Source organism: Sturnira hondurensis, unplaced genomic scaffold, assembly GCF_014824575.4.
Source record: "Sturnira hondurensis isolate 20B ecotype Veracruz unplaced genomic scaffold, ASM1482457v3 Scaffold0023357, whole genome shotgun sequence".
In the NCBI taxonomy this organism is placed as follows: Eukaryota; Metazoa; Chordata; class Mammalia; order Chiroptera; family Phyllostomidae; genus Sturnira; species Sturnira hondurensis.
The window spans coordinates 3,931,247-3,949,063 of record NW_028095988.1 but is presented as its reverse complement, the minus strand read 5'-3'; the positions used below and the strand labels follow the sequence as shown (position 1 = coordinate 3,949,063).

The 17,817-nt window shown below is 38.6% G+C and overlaps 1 protein-coding gene and 1 pseudogene across 2 annotated transcripts in view; both read right to left on the bottom strand.

Annotated features, from left to right (window-relative positions):
• STRN3 (striatin 3) overlaps nt 1-17,817 on the bottom strand; it is a 116,827-nt gene that overhangs the window by 83,368 nt on the left and 15,642 nt on the right. The window lies entirely within an intron of this gene.
• On the bottom strand, nt 2,629-3,423 carry LOC118980901 (rRNA-processing protein FCF1 homolog; annotated as a pseudogene).

Genomic DNA, 17,817 nt, shown 5'->3' with positions numbered 1-17,817 from the left:
GTGGGCCTCAAAAAAAATTAAACACTAAAAAAATAATAAACAAAAAGTCTGCTTGGAAATAGCTTGTAAACATTTTTCATTTTCCAATTCTATAGCTAGTTAAGAATTGCAGGAAAAGAGATACACCAACAAAATACTAACATTTCCAGATGCAAATAAAATCTTTATTTTAATCTCATTTATTTATAACAAAAACTTAATTCTATAAATTTAATAGAAACACTAGCACCTTTCTCTAAAATCCCAATGTCATTTGACATGGCAATAATTGGTTTGCTTTAAACCAATCAAGTTATGTCTAAGCTAAGAATAAATGTACTCTGCTACTTCTAACATATTTTATTGTTATTTATGTAGCTTTAAAAGAAGACTAAAATTATTTTTGGACGATGGGTGGGTATAAATTTCTAAAAAACTAAGCAGTAAAAGCCTTTTATGTAAGTGACTTTCAGCTTCTGGGTGGTTTTTTTTTTCTGTTGACAAGATTGATTCTTTGTGGAAGCCAATAAGAATGTTGATTAAATGAAAGACTACTGTTTTATCAAAAAATAACAAAATGGTTTTCACAGCCCTTTACAGTTAGAGGGAAAAAACCATCTTTCTCGTTACTGGATGGCAAACTTACATTCTCAAGACTGGTATGTTTCTTGAAACCATTTCTTAAGCCCCCAAAAGATACTACAAATTTTATAATAAAAATAAATTACAGTCTAGAGCCATACTGCCCTGAACGCACCTGATCTCTTCTGATCTCCAAAGCTAAGCAGGGTCAGGCCTGGATAGTACTTAGATGTGAAAACAAATTACAAATAAAAATTTCAGGACTTCCGCCAAGATGGAGGCATAGGTGGAAACACTGTGCCTTCTCCCACAACCAAGTTTGAATACAACAAAGGTTTGGAGAACAAAGACACAGCCAAAGAACAGAAAACTGAATTATACGGAAGTCCCACAACAACTAACCATTCAACCGGGATGATAAGAGGGGCGGAACCAGCAGCGGAGCAGGGTCCGGCAGGAAGGATACCCAACCTAGGCGCGCAGGTAGCCCAGAACCAGTCGGGGTGTGGGGCAGACTGACCGCAGTCGCACATTTGCACACAGTGAGACAGACCATGCAGGCCCCAGGGGTTGAGGGCTAATGGCGGTGGCACACTTGCCTGCAGTGGGACGAAATGCGTGGGCCCAGTGACGGTGGCACCTGCGGGGGCCGCGGCAGGAGACGGCAGACAGGACACCATTGCTCCTCTTTGACCCCACCCCCACATACAGCATCACAACCCAGCGACTGAGTTACCCTGCTCTGGTGAACACCTAGGGCTCCGATCCTGCCACGTAACAGACACAAACAGCCCAAAAGATGGTGCAAGAAGAACTCAAAGTCCCAGAGCCTATAACTCTCAGCGACCGAGAGATTGCCAGCCTCTCGGAAGCACAATTCAAGACACTGTTTATCAGGATGCTCACAGAACTGGTTGATTATACTCACAAATTAGAGGAACGTATGATGGCTAAACTAATTGAAATGAAGGGAGATGTCCAGGAAACCAATAGCGATGGAAAGGAAACTGGGACTCAAATCAATGGAATGGACCAGAAGCAAGAACAAAACATCCAACCAGAAAGGAGTGAAGAAATGAGAATTCAAAAAAATGAGGAGAGGCTTAGGAACCTCCAGGACATCTTTAAACCATTATAGGGGTACCAGAAGGGGGAAAGAAACAGCCATGAGTGGAAAACTTATTTGAACAAATAATAAAGGAGAACTTCCCCAGTCTGGCAAAGGAAATAGACTTCCAGGAAATCCAGGAAGCTCAGAGAGTCCCAAAGAAGTTGGACCCAAGAAGGAACACACCAAGGCACATCATAATTACATTAGCCAAGACTAAAATGAAGGAGAGAATCCTAGAAGCAGCAAGGGATAAGGGGACAGTCACCTACAAAGGAGTACCCATCAGACTGTCAGCGGATTTCTCAAAAGAGACCTTACAGGCAAGAAGGGGCTGGAAAGAAGTATTCCAAGTCATGAAATCCAAAGACCTACAGCCAAGATTGCTTTATCCAGCAAAGCTTTGATTTAGAATGGAAGGACAGATAAAGTGCTTCTCAGATAAGGTCAAGTTCAAGGAGTTCATCATCACCAAGCCCTTATTATATGAAATGCTAAAGGAACTTACAGAAGAAAAAGGAGATGAAAAATATGAACAGTGAAAGGACAGCAAACTCACAGTTATTAACAACCACACCTAAAGCAAAAGCAAACCAAGAGGACAGCTAGATCAGGAGTGGAACGAGAGAAATGAAGAACACATGGAGGGTTAGCAACAGGGGAGTGGGAGGAGGAGAAGGGGAGAGAAGGTACAGAAAATATCATAGACAATAGGTAGAAAATAGATGGGGGGAGGGCAAGAATAGTATGGGAAATATAGAATCTAAAGAACTTGAGACACGTGGTTATAAACTAAGGGGGGGGGAGAATGGTGGGGGAGGGAGTATGCAGGTGGAGGGGAATGAAGGGGAGGGAATAGAACAACTGCAATGGTATAATCAAAAATATTTAAAAAATAAATTTTTAAAAATTTCACAAACAAGTTTTCAAGAACAACTTAGATTAACTTATTACTCTTTCTCTTAAAACTCAAAACAATTTTAGTACAGTTATGTACTATGATTTTCACTAGTAGCAGTTCACATTCCTTCACCAAAGTCCTCAAGCCAAATATGTTCTGGAAATTATTATTTTTTTATTTTTCAAAGCAACATCAAAAAGTGACTGTATTTATCCATACTTAGCTCATAACAGAGCAAATGGGTGAGTAAAACAATAATAACCCATTCTGTAACATGTTTAATAAACTGGCAACAGAGAAAGTCAGTTGAAGGAAAGCAGAGGAACTTCATCCTTATCCTTCAAGCATTAGAACCAAGGGGCTCCACAATCATCTGGCATCCGTTCAGTGTTGTACCTATGATTATAAAAGTACATGATGGGAACTCCAGGGATCTTCCTGATTCTTCATTTAAGGTCCCGGCCAACTGTGGCCACAATGTAACACTTGTGCTGAGTTACTCTCTGTACTAAACAAACAGTCCTCTGCCTAGGTCCCTTTGTGTGTGCACGGTAATCGTTCAAATCTTGTATCTTTGGTGATCCCTAGAGCCACTCGATACTTCTGCCCCAATTTCTCAATTTCAGCCATTACGCAGTCAGTTATACCAGGTATACACTTGGCACAGAGACAGTCCATCCATTAACTGCACTATGTCCAGTTTAGCTTTGATGGAAAAGTTGATAAAGTTGGTATCAACCAGGATGTGGTAAGGTGGGCCCAGCTATGTGTTATATTGGAAGAATAGGCAGGAAGAGTATTTGGAGACTTCTCTTTCCTTGAGAGCACTAGGATCTTTCTTTTCCTTCTTTTTTGGGTTTTAATCTGTCCTTTTCTTTATTCACAGAACTATTAGGAGGCTTAAATACGATATGGTAGATAAAGTACAATAAAACAGTGGAACAAGGTGAACATTTAGATGCTCAAGTCCCATTCCATTCACCAGTGTACTCAATTCAGCAGCTATGTGGATGTTATACACATGACTATCTCACAAGCCTCTGATCTCTCAGACTAAGCATTCGCTTCATGGTCATACATTTCCTTTTGCTTCCCCATGATCACGCCACCTGGAAATTATTAGTAAACTGTGTATGCCACATTTTACATAATACCTCAGCCAATGCAAATTGTGGCATCAACAAAATCAAACAAATATGAGTCTTCAGCAAATGTGATAAAGACAGTTAATAGCCTCAAGTCACTTCAGGTAAAGTTTCCGCCATCCAATGGTTAACAGAAACCTTTTGATTTTCAGAACTTTTTACTTCCAAATTGTAAATGAAAAACTGGAAGAATAAACATCATAAATACCTGTCAGGTATGCTACCCGACAAACACAGTTTTAAGTACTTAAGTGTGTGTGTTTATTTACTCCACACAATGATCCTATGATTTGGTATTATTTCCCTCACTTTTACTGAAAAGCCAGAGAGGTTAAGTCACTTGGTGAGTATCACAAGAATGGCAGTGAAGGCAATGAAACTTGAACCATGCAGTCTCACTCCACAGTACCTTGTCCCGTTCACCAAGCTAAAGATAAAAGGCTGCTTAAAAGAATGGGGAAAGAAAACCAGCTAGAAAGATATGAGCAGGGTTGATAATCTCAGGATGCTACCAGCTCCCCTTCCAAACCAAAAGCAGACATCAGTAACTTTGCCTCAGAGTTAGAAAGGAGTTCTTAACATAACGTAGGCTCCAGGTAGCCATAATAAAATTATTTGAATTGGCAAGCAGGATGAAAAATACTTGCCAGCCCAATTTCATACTAAGAACGTTGGAATACTAAACCAAATCAATTGTCCTTGTTTTACCACTAATCAGGCAAATGCTACAAGAATGTAATTCCATAAAAGTATGAATATTTGTCTTTTGTTCACTGATATCTTCCTATTACCCAGAACAGTACCTGGCATATGTAAAAACTTAGTATTTGTTGCTTAATGAATGAATGAAGTAATAATTACAGTTTCTCAGTTTTCTCAACTGTAAAATATGGGAATGACTATACAGATACAATTCTGGCTGAATAACAAACCCAGAACTACTTAATTCATCTAGGATAAATAGCATTCTTTTCTAAAATGCAGGTTTTTCCACAAGCATAAAGGAAATTTTCACTTTGGTTCAATAAGAATGTCTGTGACCCCAGAAGTTCTGTTTATCTAGTGTTAATTATCAAATGATCATTAATGATCAACATTAAGAATATATTTAAGACATTTAAGAAACTGAGCATGAATAAGCCAAAAGAATCATAATTTGCCCTGGCTGGTGTAGCTCAGAGGATTGAGTGCAGGCCTGAGAACCAAGGGATCACAGTTCGATTCCCAGTCAGGGCACATGCCTGGGTTTCAGGCCAGTTCCCGGTACGGGACGCACAAGAAGCAACCATACATTGATATTTCTCTCCCTTTCTCCTTCCCTTCCCCTCTAAAGATAAATAAATAAAAATCTTTAAAAAATAAATAAAATTTAAAAAAAAATTTTAAGATTCGTAATTTATGATGTGGGTATAAGTGTTTATACCCACATTTTTGTTAAATACTAAATGCTATCCATGTACAGTTATTTAACCAATTTTTTTTATTTCCAAGGGGAGGAAAAACCTGAACACAATCCCTGATATACGCATATTATTTAACTAATGTTAAGAAAGTCAATAAAGAAAACAGTAATATTTCTTGGAAATGCCCTTAATAGCCCATTAGACACTATTACTTATTGAAAATTTCCCCAAAATAGGACGTCTCTGATTTGGTCCAGATCTACCACAGCCATCAATATGGCCAGATGACCTGGACTTTATTTCCCTATTATTTATTATTTATAAAAGATGATAAGATACTTGATTTTTAGTACTGGCTGTTAACAGTTCCATACAGTTTTTTTAAAAAATAGGAAAATATGCCATCAAAGAAAATCCCTTAAATCCTTACATAAACATATGTAATGATGATCCATGTTAGGACTTATCTTTGTTTATAGTTTTACCATAAGACATATAACACAATATAAAACTTGATAGATATTCCTGAAATTGGAGTTGGCACAGGACAAGAGACTATAAACTAAGAAAGGAGTTATATATTTTGTACATAGTTTAGAACAAAACAAAAAGAAACCAAAGCCAAAAGTCCAGACTCAACAGCCTAGGAGCTAACCAGAAGTAACAGGACAGCCTATCAGGGTACTCTAGCAGGGGCTTTCAGTGGTGCTGTGGCTCTTAAGATACCATAGGCTTGGTTAAAAAGAGAGAGAGAGAGAGAGAGAGAGAGAAAACATTCCTTAACCTGTAAGTATATAAGAGTACCAGAAAGTGTGACCTTAGCTGGCTGCCTAAAAGTGACACTACACAGATTTCATCCTTGACAGTAATGAAAAAGAAATTAGGATTAAGATAATTATGACTTATCTTACCCCTAACAGAAAAGACACTAACCACTGTCTAATTAGCTGCTTCAGGGTTAAGCCAGCAGTATTGCTAGGCTCTATTTTCACCAGCCTTTGACTAGATATGATCATATCACTTACCCTGGTTAAAATAAACAAGGAGGCCATTAGATTGAGCTGGCTTTAATGCCTTAGCAGCCTACATAAGCAGCCCAAAACCTCCAAACACACATGCTAAGTCTGTATGTAATGCCTCAAGGTTAACAAATCAAAACCTAAGGATAACCAATCAGAGTCAACTACATTTTCCACTTAAAGCTATAGCCAATGAAGCAATTCAATAGCTTGGCATCTCCCTCTTCTCTTTAAGTATTTCCTGTCTCCTGTTCCTGGAGGGCTCCTAACAGCTTCTGGTTTGTTGCTGCTCAATTTGTGGATCAATTTTTGCTTAAATAAATCCTTAAAAATTTTAACATGCTTTAGTTTATCTTTTAAGAGCCTGAAGTTCTCACTATTAAAAGATGACATAGCCCTGAATGGTGGCTCAGCTGGTTGGAGCATCGTCTCATAAACCAAAAGGTTGACGGTTCAATTCCCAATCAGGGCACATACCTAGGCTGGAGGTTCAAACCCTAATCAGGATGCAAATAGGTGGTAACCAATGGAGGTTTCTCTTTTCTTCCCTTCTTCTCTCTCTAAAAATCAATAAACACATTCTCAGGTGAGGATTAAAGAAAAAAAGTGATATTGAGTAGGACAAAGGAAGAGGAAACTCCTCTCTCCTCCGTTAGATTTTAAACTGCCTGAGTAAAGGAACCACTGCAGGGGGTCTGGTCCTATCCAAAACATCCATACTTTGGAGACGTCTCTTGGTTTATATAACACTGATTTCACTTTTGGTTTAGCAGATTACAACATTAAAATTGCCATGTTTTATGGTCCAATAATTGTGTAGTGGCTATACTGCCAATAGCCACTCTTCTTGCTTGGGTAGTTTAAGCTAGCAATGAAACATGGGACTAGGTATACGAGTCAGGCTTCAAAATTAGCAGGACTGCAGAGCAGAATTTATGTTAACTATGGAGCAAATATCTCCATGGATCTTTTGGACAGGGCCAAATATTTGCTAATTAAAAGAACTTGTGTTCAACTCTGTATCACTCAGAGTGCACTACACATATTAAGGTTGAAATAATATTAGTACTGATGTTCATTCTTGCAACAATTATTTATTGAATGCCTCCTACTGCTCTGGGGATACAATGATGCACAAGGCCAATATAATCCCTACTCTCAGAGTTTACAGCCTACTATAGGACAGCAAACAGAACAGGCATGTACAATGCAGCTTCATAAACATTATGATAAAGGAACATTTAACCACATAGGAAAAGAACCTAATTTACATCCGCAGGCTTAAAGATGGTTTCCCAAAAAAAATGACAGCTAAGCTTTGAACTAAAGAGGAGTGGAGACAATTCAAACAGGGGAGGAAGTATTTTATGTGTAGAAAACAACATGTGCAAAGGCATGAAAAGCAAAGAGGATACACTAACTTTATCAGTTTAGGGTAACAAAGTGTGACTACAACTTTACAGGAATACCTCATTGTACTGCTCTTCACCTCATTGAACTTCACAGGTGCTGTATTTCCTTAAAAATTGAAGGCAAGCCCTGGCCAGTGTGACTCAGTTGTCTGGGCATCATTCCACAAAGCAAAGGTTGCCAGTTCAGTTCCCAATCAGAGCACACATCTAGGCTATGGGATTGGTCCCAGTCCCTGCATGCCAGAGGCAACTGATCACTGTTTTTCTCTCATATCAAAGTTTCTCTCCCTCCCTTCTCCCCTCTCTAAAAATAAATAAAATCTAAACAAACAAACAAATGGAAGGCAAGAGCCTCCACCATCAAAAAGTTTATGACTTACTTTATTGCATGCTTGCTTTCTGGAAGCAAACCTGCAACATCTCCAAGGTGTGCCTATACATCTTTGAGGGGAAGGGGAACAGAATGAGAAAGAAATACAAGGGAGATAAAACTGGAAGGTTAGCAGAAGCCACACTGTGAAAGGGCTTATTAGAAAATACCACTAAAAACTGTATTTGAATATATCACTATCTATAATATAATGTACAGACACTAAAAATGTTTATGAACCCTTTTGGTCATTCTTGAACAATGGAGATAGTAGTATAGGGAAAGCTCAGTAACAACAGCAACAACAACAACAAAAACAATTAAAAATGAGAAAAATCTTGAAAAAAACATTTAGCACCCACAGATGACAATACAAATAGCCAGGAGGTATATGAAAAGATGTTCAACATGATATTATCATTATAGAAATCAAAACAATGAAATATTACCTCATATCCACTTGGGTTACCATTGAAAAAACAGAAAGCAAGAAATAAGGACGTAGAGAAACTGAAACCCTTATGAACTCTTGATTGGAACATAAAATTGTGCAGGCACTATGGAAAAACAGTATGGTAGTTCCTCAAAAAATTAAAAATATGATTATCATGATCTGACTATTCCACCTCTAGGTGTATATCCAAAATAAATTGAAAGCACCATACAAAAGAGATTATTTGCACACCCATATTCCTAGTAGCACTATTCACAATAGCAAAGTAGTGTAACAACCCAAATGTCTATCACAGATGAATGTAGAAACAGACTGCAGTATGTGCATACAGTGGAATATTATTCAGCCGTCAAAAGGATAAAACCATTATAAGTGAAATAAGCCAGTCACAAAAAGACAAACAATGTGCAATTCCACTTGCCTTGAGGCTGTACACTAGCTATTTGCAATGCCCGTGAATTCTTCCTCCACACATATTCATGTAACTGCTTTGCCAAATCTTTGCTCAAATGCCATTGTCTCAATGAGAGCTGTTCTAAACACTGCTTTGAAAGTCCAGACTGCTGCACATCCCCATATACTCCCAATTCCTTTACCCTCCTGTACCGTCTTTTATCACAACATACCACTTTCTAACAGTATTTTCTTGTTTATTCATGTAATTTCTCAGTAAGTTATTTATGTATGGTTGGTCTCCTCCTACCCTTCCTCACCACCCCCAACCACACAAGAATCTAAGTTCCATTGGAGCAGGGATATTTGACGATTTAGATCACAGTTATACCCCAAGCATTTAGAACAATATTTGGCAACTGCAGGTCAGGAAGGAATAAGGCAAGTAAGGAATTTTTTAAAAACTGTGGAAGGTTTAATGACATAAGCAGATATATGATAATTAGAAGAAAACTTATGTTCATAAATAATGTTTTAAGATTATAAATTAAAATTAGTGAAGTACCTTCTCAAGAGTTAAGACTCATTCAAAACTTTTATTGATACTAAGCTCAACTCATTGTAATTATTTTTATTCATACTTATATTCCCTTATTAGAAAGTGAGTAAACTACAAGTAGTATCTGACCCAAAGAGGCATTTGATAACTACTGGAGTTGCCAAGTAGATCTTACAAAGTAGATTGTGACTAGCCCATAATATATACTTACTTACGCTCTACTAATAGCATTATGCCAGACTTTCAACTTACAAAACAAACCAGGAAAATTTTTATTACAAGAGTCAATACAAAGTTTTTTTCCAGTTTTACAGACAAGTAATTGACATACACGTTTAAGGAATACAGCATGATAGCTTGATTTACATTAACTATGAAATGATTGCCACACTAGGTTCAACTAACTTCTATCTTCTCATGTAGATAAATTTTTAAAAAAAATTTCTCCTTCTCATGAGAACTCTTAGGATATAGTCCCTCAACAACTTTCCTATATATCATACAGCAGTGAGCTATAGTCATCATGGTGTACATTATATCCCCACTACTAATTTATCTTGTAACTGAAGTTTGTACCTTTCTTCCAATGCTCCCTTACCACACCCTCAACCTCTGGCGACCACAAGACTGATGCTTTTTTTTCCCTTCTTAAATGCTACATAATAATTGAGATTATATAGTATTTGTTTTTCCCTGTCTTATTTCACTTATCCATTCATCCATCAATGGACTCTTAGTTTGATTCCCAAGTCAGAATTTTTTTTTTTCAAGAATTAAGCACATTCACCCTAGCTAATGTAGCTCAGTGGATTGAGCAGGGGCCTGCTAACCAGACGACCGCAGTTCGATTCCCAGTCAGGGCACATGCCTGGGTTGCAGGCTAGTTCCCAGCAGGGGCCAGTTCCCAGCAGGGGATGCACAAGAAACAACCATACATTGATGTTTCTCTTCCTCTCTCCTTCCCTTCCCCTCTAAAGATAAATAAATAACATATTTTTTAAAAAAATTTAAAAAAAAAAAGAATTAAGCACATTCAGCCCTGGCTGGTGTAGCTCAGTGGACTGAGTGTGGGGTGCGAACCAAAGGTTCACCATTCGATTCCCAGTCTAGGGCACATGCCTGGGTTGCAGGCCAGGTCCCCAGTGGGGGCCACGTGAGAGGCAACCACACATTGATGTTTCTCTCCCCCTCCCTTCCTCTCTCTCTAAAAAAAATAATAAATAAAATCTTCAAAGAAAAAAGAATCAAGCACATTCAAAAAGCATATTCACTGTAACATAAGTAGAATGACTATTCAAAGATTGAAATTATCAAAACTTTCTCCTGTAAGTTGATGTCATCAAATACTTCATACAGAAGAAACCTAACTCTTATTATGATAACTTAAAATATTTTTCTCTTACACAAGAATTTTCCCTTTCCTCCTTCTTTGCCTCCACACACACACAAAATATGACTGGCACGTTAGTTACTACTTTCATACACTTTAGGTAGGTACCCTAGATGGTCTATCATCAATCCCTTCAACTCAGAACTCTAGAGACACAGATTCTGAGATTTCAGTATAAGGGAGAAATGTTCATACAGTTTCTAACGTTTACATAAATTTTTATACTAACATTACTTAAACCTAGGCAAACATAAAACTAAGTAATTTCATGCCTCTTACATAACTATAAAGCCAAATAAACTAAATACAAAAACTTCCAAACAAAATTCAATTTAACAGAAACACTTAAAAGAATGGATAGTGCAATTTTGTTGAATTTAAATCCCTGCTGATGACATGAAAACGGTACTAACCTAACCATTGTAAACTTCCTTTAAGTTTGGAATGCCTGTACCAACTACTAAATGCTTCAGGAATGTTTTTGTTTCACTCTGTTATGAAACATTAATTCCATGTGCTACAAAATCATTTGGTCTTCACTTAAATCATCTTATTAATTAAAATTACCTCTATTTCTTCCCTTAATATTAGTTCCCAATGATCAAAACAGTACATACTTGGCACCACCAAAAATAAACGCAAATTCTAACTTGAGTCAAGTGACAGTATTCAATTACAATTCAGATGATCCAAAAAAACGTGTTTAAGATAATCTACCACTGATACGAAATTTTTAAATCCTAGAGCACTTTCAGACAGCATTTGTAGAAATTTTTAAATCCTAGAGCACTTTCAGACATCATTTGAAAATCATGTTCATTATATAATCCTGCCAGTACACAAACAGTGAAGTTTCCATCATCTAATAACTTGCAGGGGAAGTTTCCAAAGATATGTGTCAATTGTCGTCCAGGAAGATTGAAAATAAATCAAATTCACCTATCCAAAATAATTTCAGGGGTGATGAAAATGATGGAGCCCAGAATTTGCCTTTATTATTATTGCTGTTGTTATTGAAGCATGTATATATTGTTTAACACTGTTCCAGGGAGCAACAAGGTGACTTTAAAGGCCATAACAACTCTTGCTCAGTTTCAGAACCCTAATAACTCTTTTCTTAGAAATTATAAGAAACTATGTTAAGGAGTATTGATTAAAAAGTTCACTAGCCTGGAGGTTTAGAAACCTACATTTTAATCCTTACTTGTCGTGAACTGCCTCCACAACCCTTTATCTCTTGTTCCCAGCCTCATTTGTCAAATGAGAGGACTGAACTAGATGTCTTTTTAAGACCTATTAGCTGTAAAATATAATCCCTATGATTAGCATTCTCAGGTTTCTATTATAATGACATTTCTGGTATTAAAATGGTTAACTAATTATTTACACACACCAAATCTAAAACAGCTCAGTTTGCCTTAGGAAGAACTGTACAGAGCTCGAGGGAACTATATTTAACAGCTTTCTTATGAGGAAAATTGATTCATTAAAGAAGAAAATCATGCCCTGGTCAGGTGGCTCTGCTGGTTGGAGCATCATCCCATGCACCAAAAGGTTGTAGGGTTGATTCCCAGTCAGGACACATACCTAGGTTGAGGGTTCAATCCCCGGCTGAGGTGCATACAGTAGGCAACAGATTGATGTTTCTCCCTTGGGTGAGGATCATTATTTTAAAAAGAGGAAAAACACAAGTTAAAAAAATATTTTACACAAAAAAAGTATAATTAAAAGAACTCAGATAAACCTGTATGTAGCAGACACTAATGTACTATCCAGATCCCCCTTCAGAAATGAAGGATTTATTGTCCACCTGCTGGGACTGTTGCTGGAAAACAGCCTTCACCTGTCAGACCTTTTCAGGCACTGCCTCAGCTGAAGAGAGCTTCCCGCTCAAGTGGCCTTCACTGAGCAACTAATCCAAACAGGGCCATAAGTGCCAAGCACTTTGCCACAACTCTGGACAATTCAGAAGGTTATCTCAGCTTCAAAGTTCCCCACGAAGTCAACTGTATTTTTTTTTTTGATACTACATTACAACCCAATTTATCTCTTCTGATTCCCCTTCATTGCTTCCACAGATGTTGATCCTTTGAACACTCCCTAATAAACTTCTGTGCACTAATCGCCATCTCAGCTTCTCCAGGGAACCCAATTAGCAGCCACTGGTGAAGGGGATGGTTTAAGAGCTCTAAACATGAAATTCTGGCATTGGGTCATTATTCACCTAGCTACCCAGCTGGCAGAGAACCCCATCACTGGTGGTAAGCCCCTAGCAGAAGCAGCAGTGCAGCTGTTAAAACTTCACTACTGGTAAACTGGGTAGTTTTGCAGTAGAACGAAATACAAAAGTTGGCAGACTTTTTACTTTTTCTTATGTTGTTCAAGTACAGTTGTCCAAACTTTTTAAAAGGACCAGATAGTATTTCATATCTGTAATGGGGCATTACAGAAACAGGCAGGCCTGGGACTGGATCTGGCCCTCAAACCATAGTTTGCAGACCCCTGCACTAGAAGGACCAATGTATCTGGCATTTGGGAAATATAAGGACCATGAAATTGGGTTGTTGCTGGCAAAAGCAATGGACCCTTTGGAGAAACACAAGAGGTGAAAGTGAGTAATAGAGAATTAAAAGCTAAGTGTGAAAGCCAAGAGGTTCTTTGGTAACAAACACAGACATAGACACTCATCCCTAGCAGCAGGAGGCCACAAAGGCTAAGGACCAGAACTTAATCACAAGAATGACAAGAGTTCCAAAGAAAGTTAAATTCTCAATGTAGACAGGTCTGCTATGCCAAGTCACCCATGGGAAAATTAAATAACTGGAACCCTGAATAAAGAGGATGGGGAATGGTTGATTAACTTGAAAATCCTCAGCCCCCAGGTTCCCTTGAGCTGTCTGAGCTTGGAGAACAAACCCACAAATCTTGATTAACTGCTAGTGTTACTCTCATCAGCTATAATGGCAGAGTACAGACCTCTGAAATTCTCCCCTTCATAAAAGCAATGAGAACACTGGCAAAAGTTGTAAGGATCAACTTTTTCAGAACTCTGGAAATTACAAAGGACTATAGAAATCTGGGGAGTGTTTATTCAAAAAAATATGGCTGAATCTCAGTAAAAGCAGCAAGCTTTGTGAGGTTTTAATTTGCCAGATTCCTGTCCTACTCTATCCCAGTTCCATATAGCCATGAAAAACCAACAGCCTGCAATCATAGTGAAAAGTCAAGAGCCACCAGAGGGGACAGAACAAAGTTGGACCTCCTTAAAAGTCCAATTCCCAGAAAACTGTCATTATTTGCAATGTCTAGTGGCTCCCTGAGAAGCCCTAGTAACCAAACTGTCTTTATCTGACTTGACTCTGAGCTCATCCAGTGCAAACAGCCTTTTTTTCTGGGCGCTTTTGGTGAAAAACAATAAAAGGCAATTGTCAAACGTTTTGAGTACCTGAGGTAATGGATAATTTGGGGGGCAAATGATAGGATAATGATAAACTTTAAAAAGAAAAGCTGGGGGATGAGATGTCCATGGAAACTCTGGAAAACTCCAACATATTCCTGGGGATCTAAAAGGCCACATGCAGGCACAAGTTGTATACGTGCTCCCCAAAGACCTGCAAAGGCCTTAAACTCTCACTTCTGGCTAACCTTTATGCCCTGAACAAGCTAGAAAAGAAGCTAAGACAGAACTGTAAACTGTCTGGCTGTGTCTTGAGCACATATCCCAACACACACACATAAAGGCCCCCCTTGGCAAAGACTAGAAGACTTCCATGTTCCAGGTGTCCAGGGAAATCTCTGCCTATTCATTAGCCTAACCAGTAAGCTGAACGAAGAATTCAGTAACCATATGCCAAGAAAACTGCCAACTTTATATTATTAGTTCCCGAAAGTCCCAATAAATAACCCCAAGGAAAAGAGAGAATCCAATTTCTACAGTTGCTACATTATTTAAAATACCCAGTTTTCAACAACAAAAAAATTATGACACATGAAAAGAAACTATGGTCTATACATGAAAGAAGGGTAGTCAATATGAACTGTCCCTGAGAAAGCCCAACACTGAACTTACTAGACCTGACTTTACATCAACTATCTTAAACATGTTAAAATAACTAAAGAAAACCATGTATAAAGAACAAAAACAGTATGAGTGTGATGTCTCACCAAGTGAGAATATCAACAGACACAAAATTAATTTTAAAAAGATCAAACAGAAATCATAGAATTTGAGAAATATAGTAACTAAAATGAAAAAATTCAATAGAGGGGCACAACAGTAAGTATGCAGACAGAAAAAAAAGATTCAGCAACCCTGAAGATGGGTAAATTAAGATTAGCCAGTCTGGAGAATGGAAAGAATAAAGAATGAAAAAAAACGAACAGAGCCTTAGAAACTTGTAAGATACCATTCATAATACTAACATACATAAAATGGATAAGAGAGAGGGGGGGAAAAGGACAAAATATCTGAAAAACATTAAAAGACACATCTAAGATGCTCAATAAATTTCAAGTAGGTTAAACTCAGAGATCCAGACCAACACACATTACAACCAAACTGTCAAAAACCAACGAAAAAGAGAATTATCTCAAAAACATGAAGAAAAGTGACTCATCACAAAGGATCCTCCTGAGATTAACAGATTCCTCATCAGAAACCAAGGGGCCAAGACGGAGGTGTAGGTGGAAACACTGTGCCTCCTCATACAACCAAATTTAAGGACAACAAAGATTTAGAAAGAAAAACACAACCAGGACAGAAAATTGAACTGTACCAAAGTCCAACAACAATGAACCATTCATCTAGACCAGTAAGAGGGGCAGAGTCCACGGCCTGTGGAGAGGGGTCACAGGAAAAAGTGGTGGCTGACAGACCCGGGCACGGGGAGGAAACGAGCAAACCCAGTGAGGCCCGCAAGGCTGACCATGGACACACATTCACGCACAGATAAACTAGGCAAAAAACGGTCAGTGAGACAGACTATGCAACCCAGGGCCCCAGCTATAGGAAATAAAGCTTAAAAGCACCGACTGGAAAAAACTTAGGGGGTTGAGGTGCGGGGAGAGACATCCAGCCTCACAGGAGAGTTTGCTGGAGAGACCCACAGGGTCCTAGAACGTATACAATGCCACCCACCTGGGGAACCAGCACCAGACGGGCCCAATTTGCTTGTAGGAAGTGGCAGAGGGGACCAAAATCCAAGAGAGAGCAGAGCAAGTGCCATTGTTCCCCCTCTGACCCCACCCCCACCCCCACATACAGCTCCCCTCATATGTAACAGGGGGGAACAGAACAAAACATTATGGCTCAAACAGAACAGATCAAAGCCCCAGAGCCAATACTGCTAAATGACGAAGAGATAGCCAACCTATCAGATGCACAGTTCAAAGCACTGGTGGTCAGGATGGTCACAGAACTGGTTGATTTTGGTCGCAAATTAGATGAAAAAATGAAGGCTAAACTAACTGAAATGAAGCAAAATACACAGGGAACCAATAGTAATGGAAAGAAAACTGGGACTCAAGTCAATGGAGTGGACCAGAAAGAAGAAAGAAACAGCCAAACAGAAAAATAGAAGAAGAAACAAGAATTCAAAAAAATGAGGAGAGGCTTAGGAACCTCCAGGACATCTCTAAATGTTCCAACATCCGAATTATAGGAGTACCAGAAGAGAAAGAGGAACAGCCACGAGTGGAAAACTTATATGAACAAATAATAAAGGAGAACTTACCCAGTCTGGCAAAGGAAATAATAGACTTCTAGAAAGTCCAGGAAGCTCAGAGAGTCCCAAAGAAGGTGGACCCAAGAAGGAACACACCAAGGCACATCATAATTACATTAGCCAAGATTAAAATGAAGAAGAGAATCCTAGAAGCAGCAAGAGATAAGGGGACAGTCACCTACAAAGGAGCTCCCATCAGACTATCAGCTGATTTCTCAAAAGAGACCTTACAGGCAAGAAGGGGCTGGAAAGCAGTAGTCCCAGTCATGAAAGGCAAGGACCTACATTCAAGAATTGCTCTATCCAGCCCTGGCTGGTGTAGCTCAGTTGATTGGGCGCAGGCCTTAGAACCACATGATCGCGGTTTGATTCCCAGTCAGGGCACATGCCTAGGTTGAAGGCCAGTTCCCAGCAGGGGACTCACGAGAGGCAACCATACATTGATATTTCTCTCCTTCTCTCCTTCCCCTCTAAAGATAAATAAATTAAATTTAAAAAAAAAGAATTTCTCTATCCAGCAAAGTTTTCATTTAGAATGGAAGGGCAGGTAAAGCACTTCTCAAATAAGATCAAATTCAAGGAGTTCATCATCACCAAGCCCTTATTATATGAAACGTTAAAAGGATTTATCTAAGAAAAAGAAGATAAAAAATATGAGCAGTGAAATGACAGCAAATGCACAGTTATTAACAACCACACCTAAAACAAAACAAACTATGTGGACAGCTAGATCAGGAATGGAGCCACAGAAATGGAGATCACATGGAGGGTTAGCAACAGGGGAGTGGGAGGAGGAGAAGGGGGGAGAAGGTACAGAGAATAAGTAGCATAGACAGGGGGAGGGCAAGAGTAGTGTGGGAAATGTAGAAGCTAAAGGATTTATTACACATGGACATGAACTAAAGAGAGAGAATGTGGGGGGAGGGGTATGCAGGGTGAAGGGGAATGAAGGGGGGAAATGGGACAACTGCAAATGACATAATCAATAAAATATATTTTTTAAAAACGAGAAAAAAAACCATGGAGGCAGTGGGATGATATATTCAAGTGGTGAAAGAAAAAGACTATCAACCATGAATTCTATATTCAAAAAACCCCCAAAACCTATCCTTTCGAAACTGAAGAAGAAATTAAGACATTCCTGCTAAACTTCAAATGGACAGTAGGTTTTGTCCTAAAAAACAACAACAACAACAACAACAACACTAAAAGGAGCACTTTAGGAAGAAATGACACTAAATAGTAATTCAAATCCATATGAAAAATATGTCCTTCAAAAATTAAAAATGGAACTGTCCTCTTGACCCAGCAATTGAACTTCTGGCAATATACCCTAAGAATCCAGAAACAACAAGAATCAGAAAGAATTTAGGCACCCC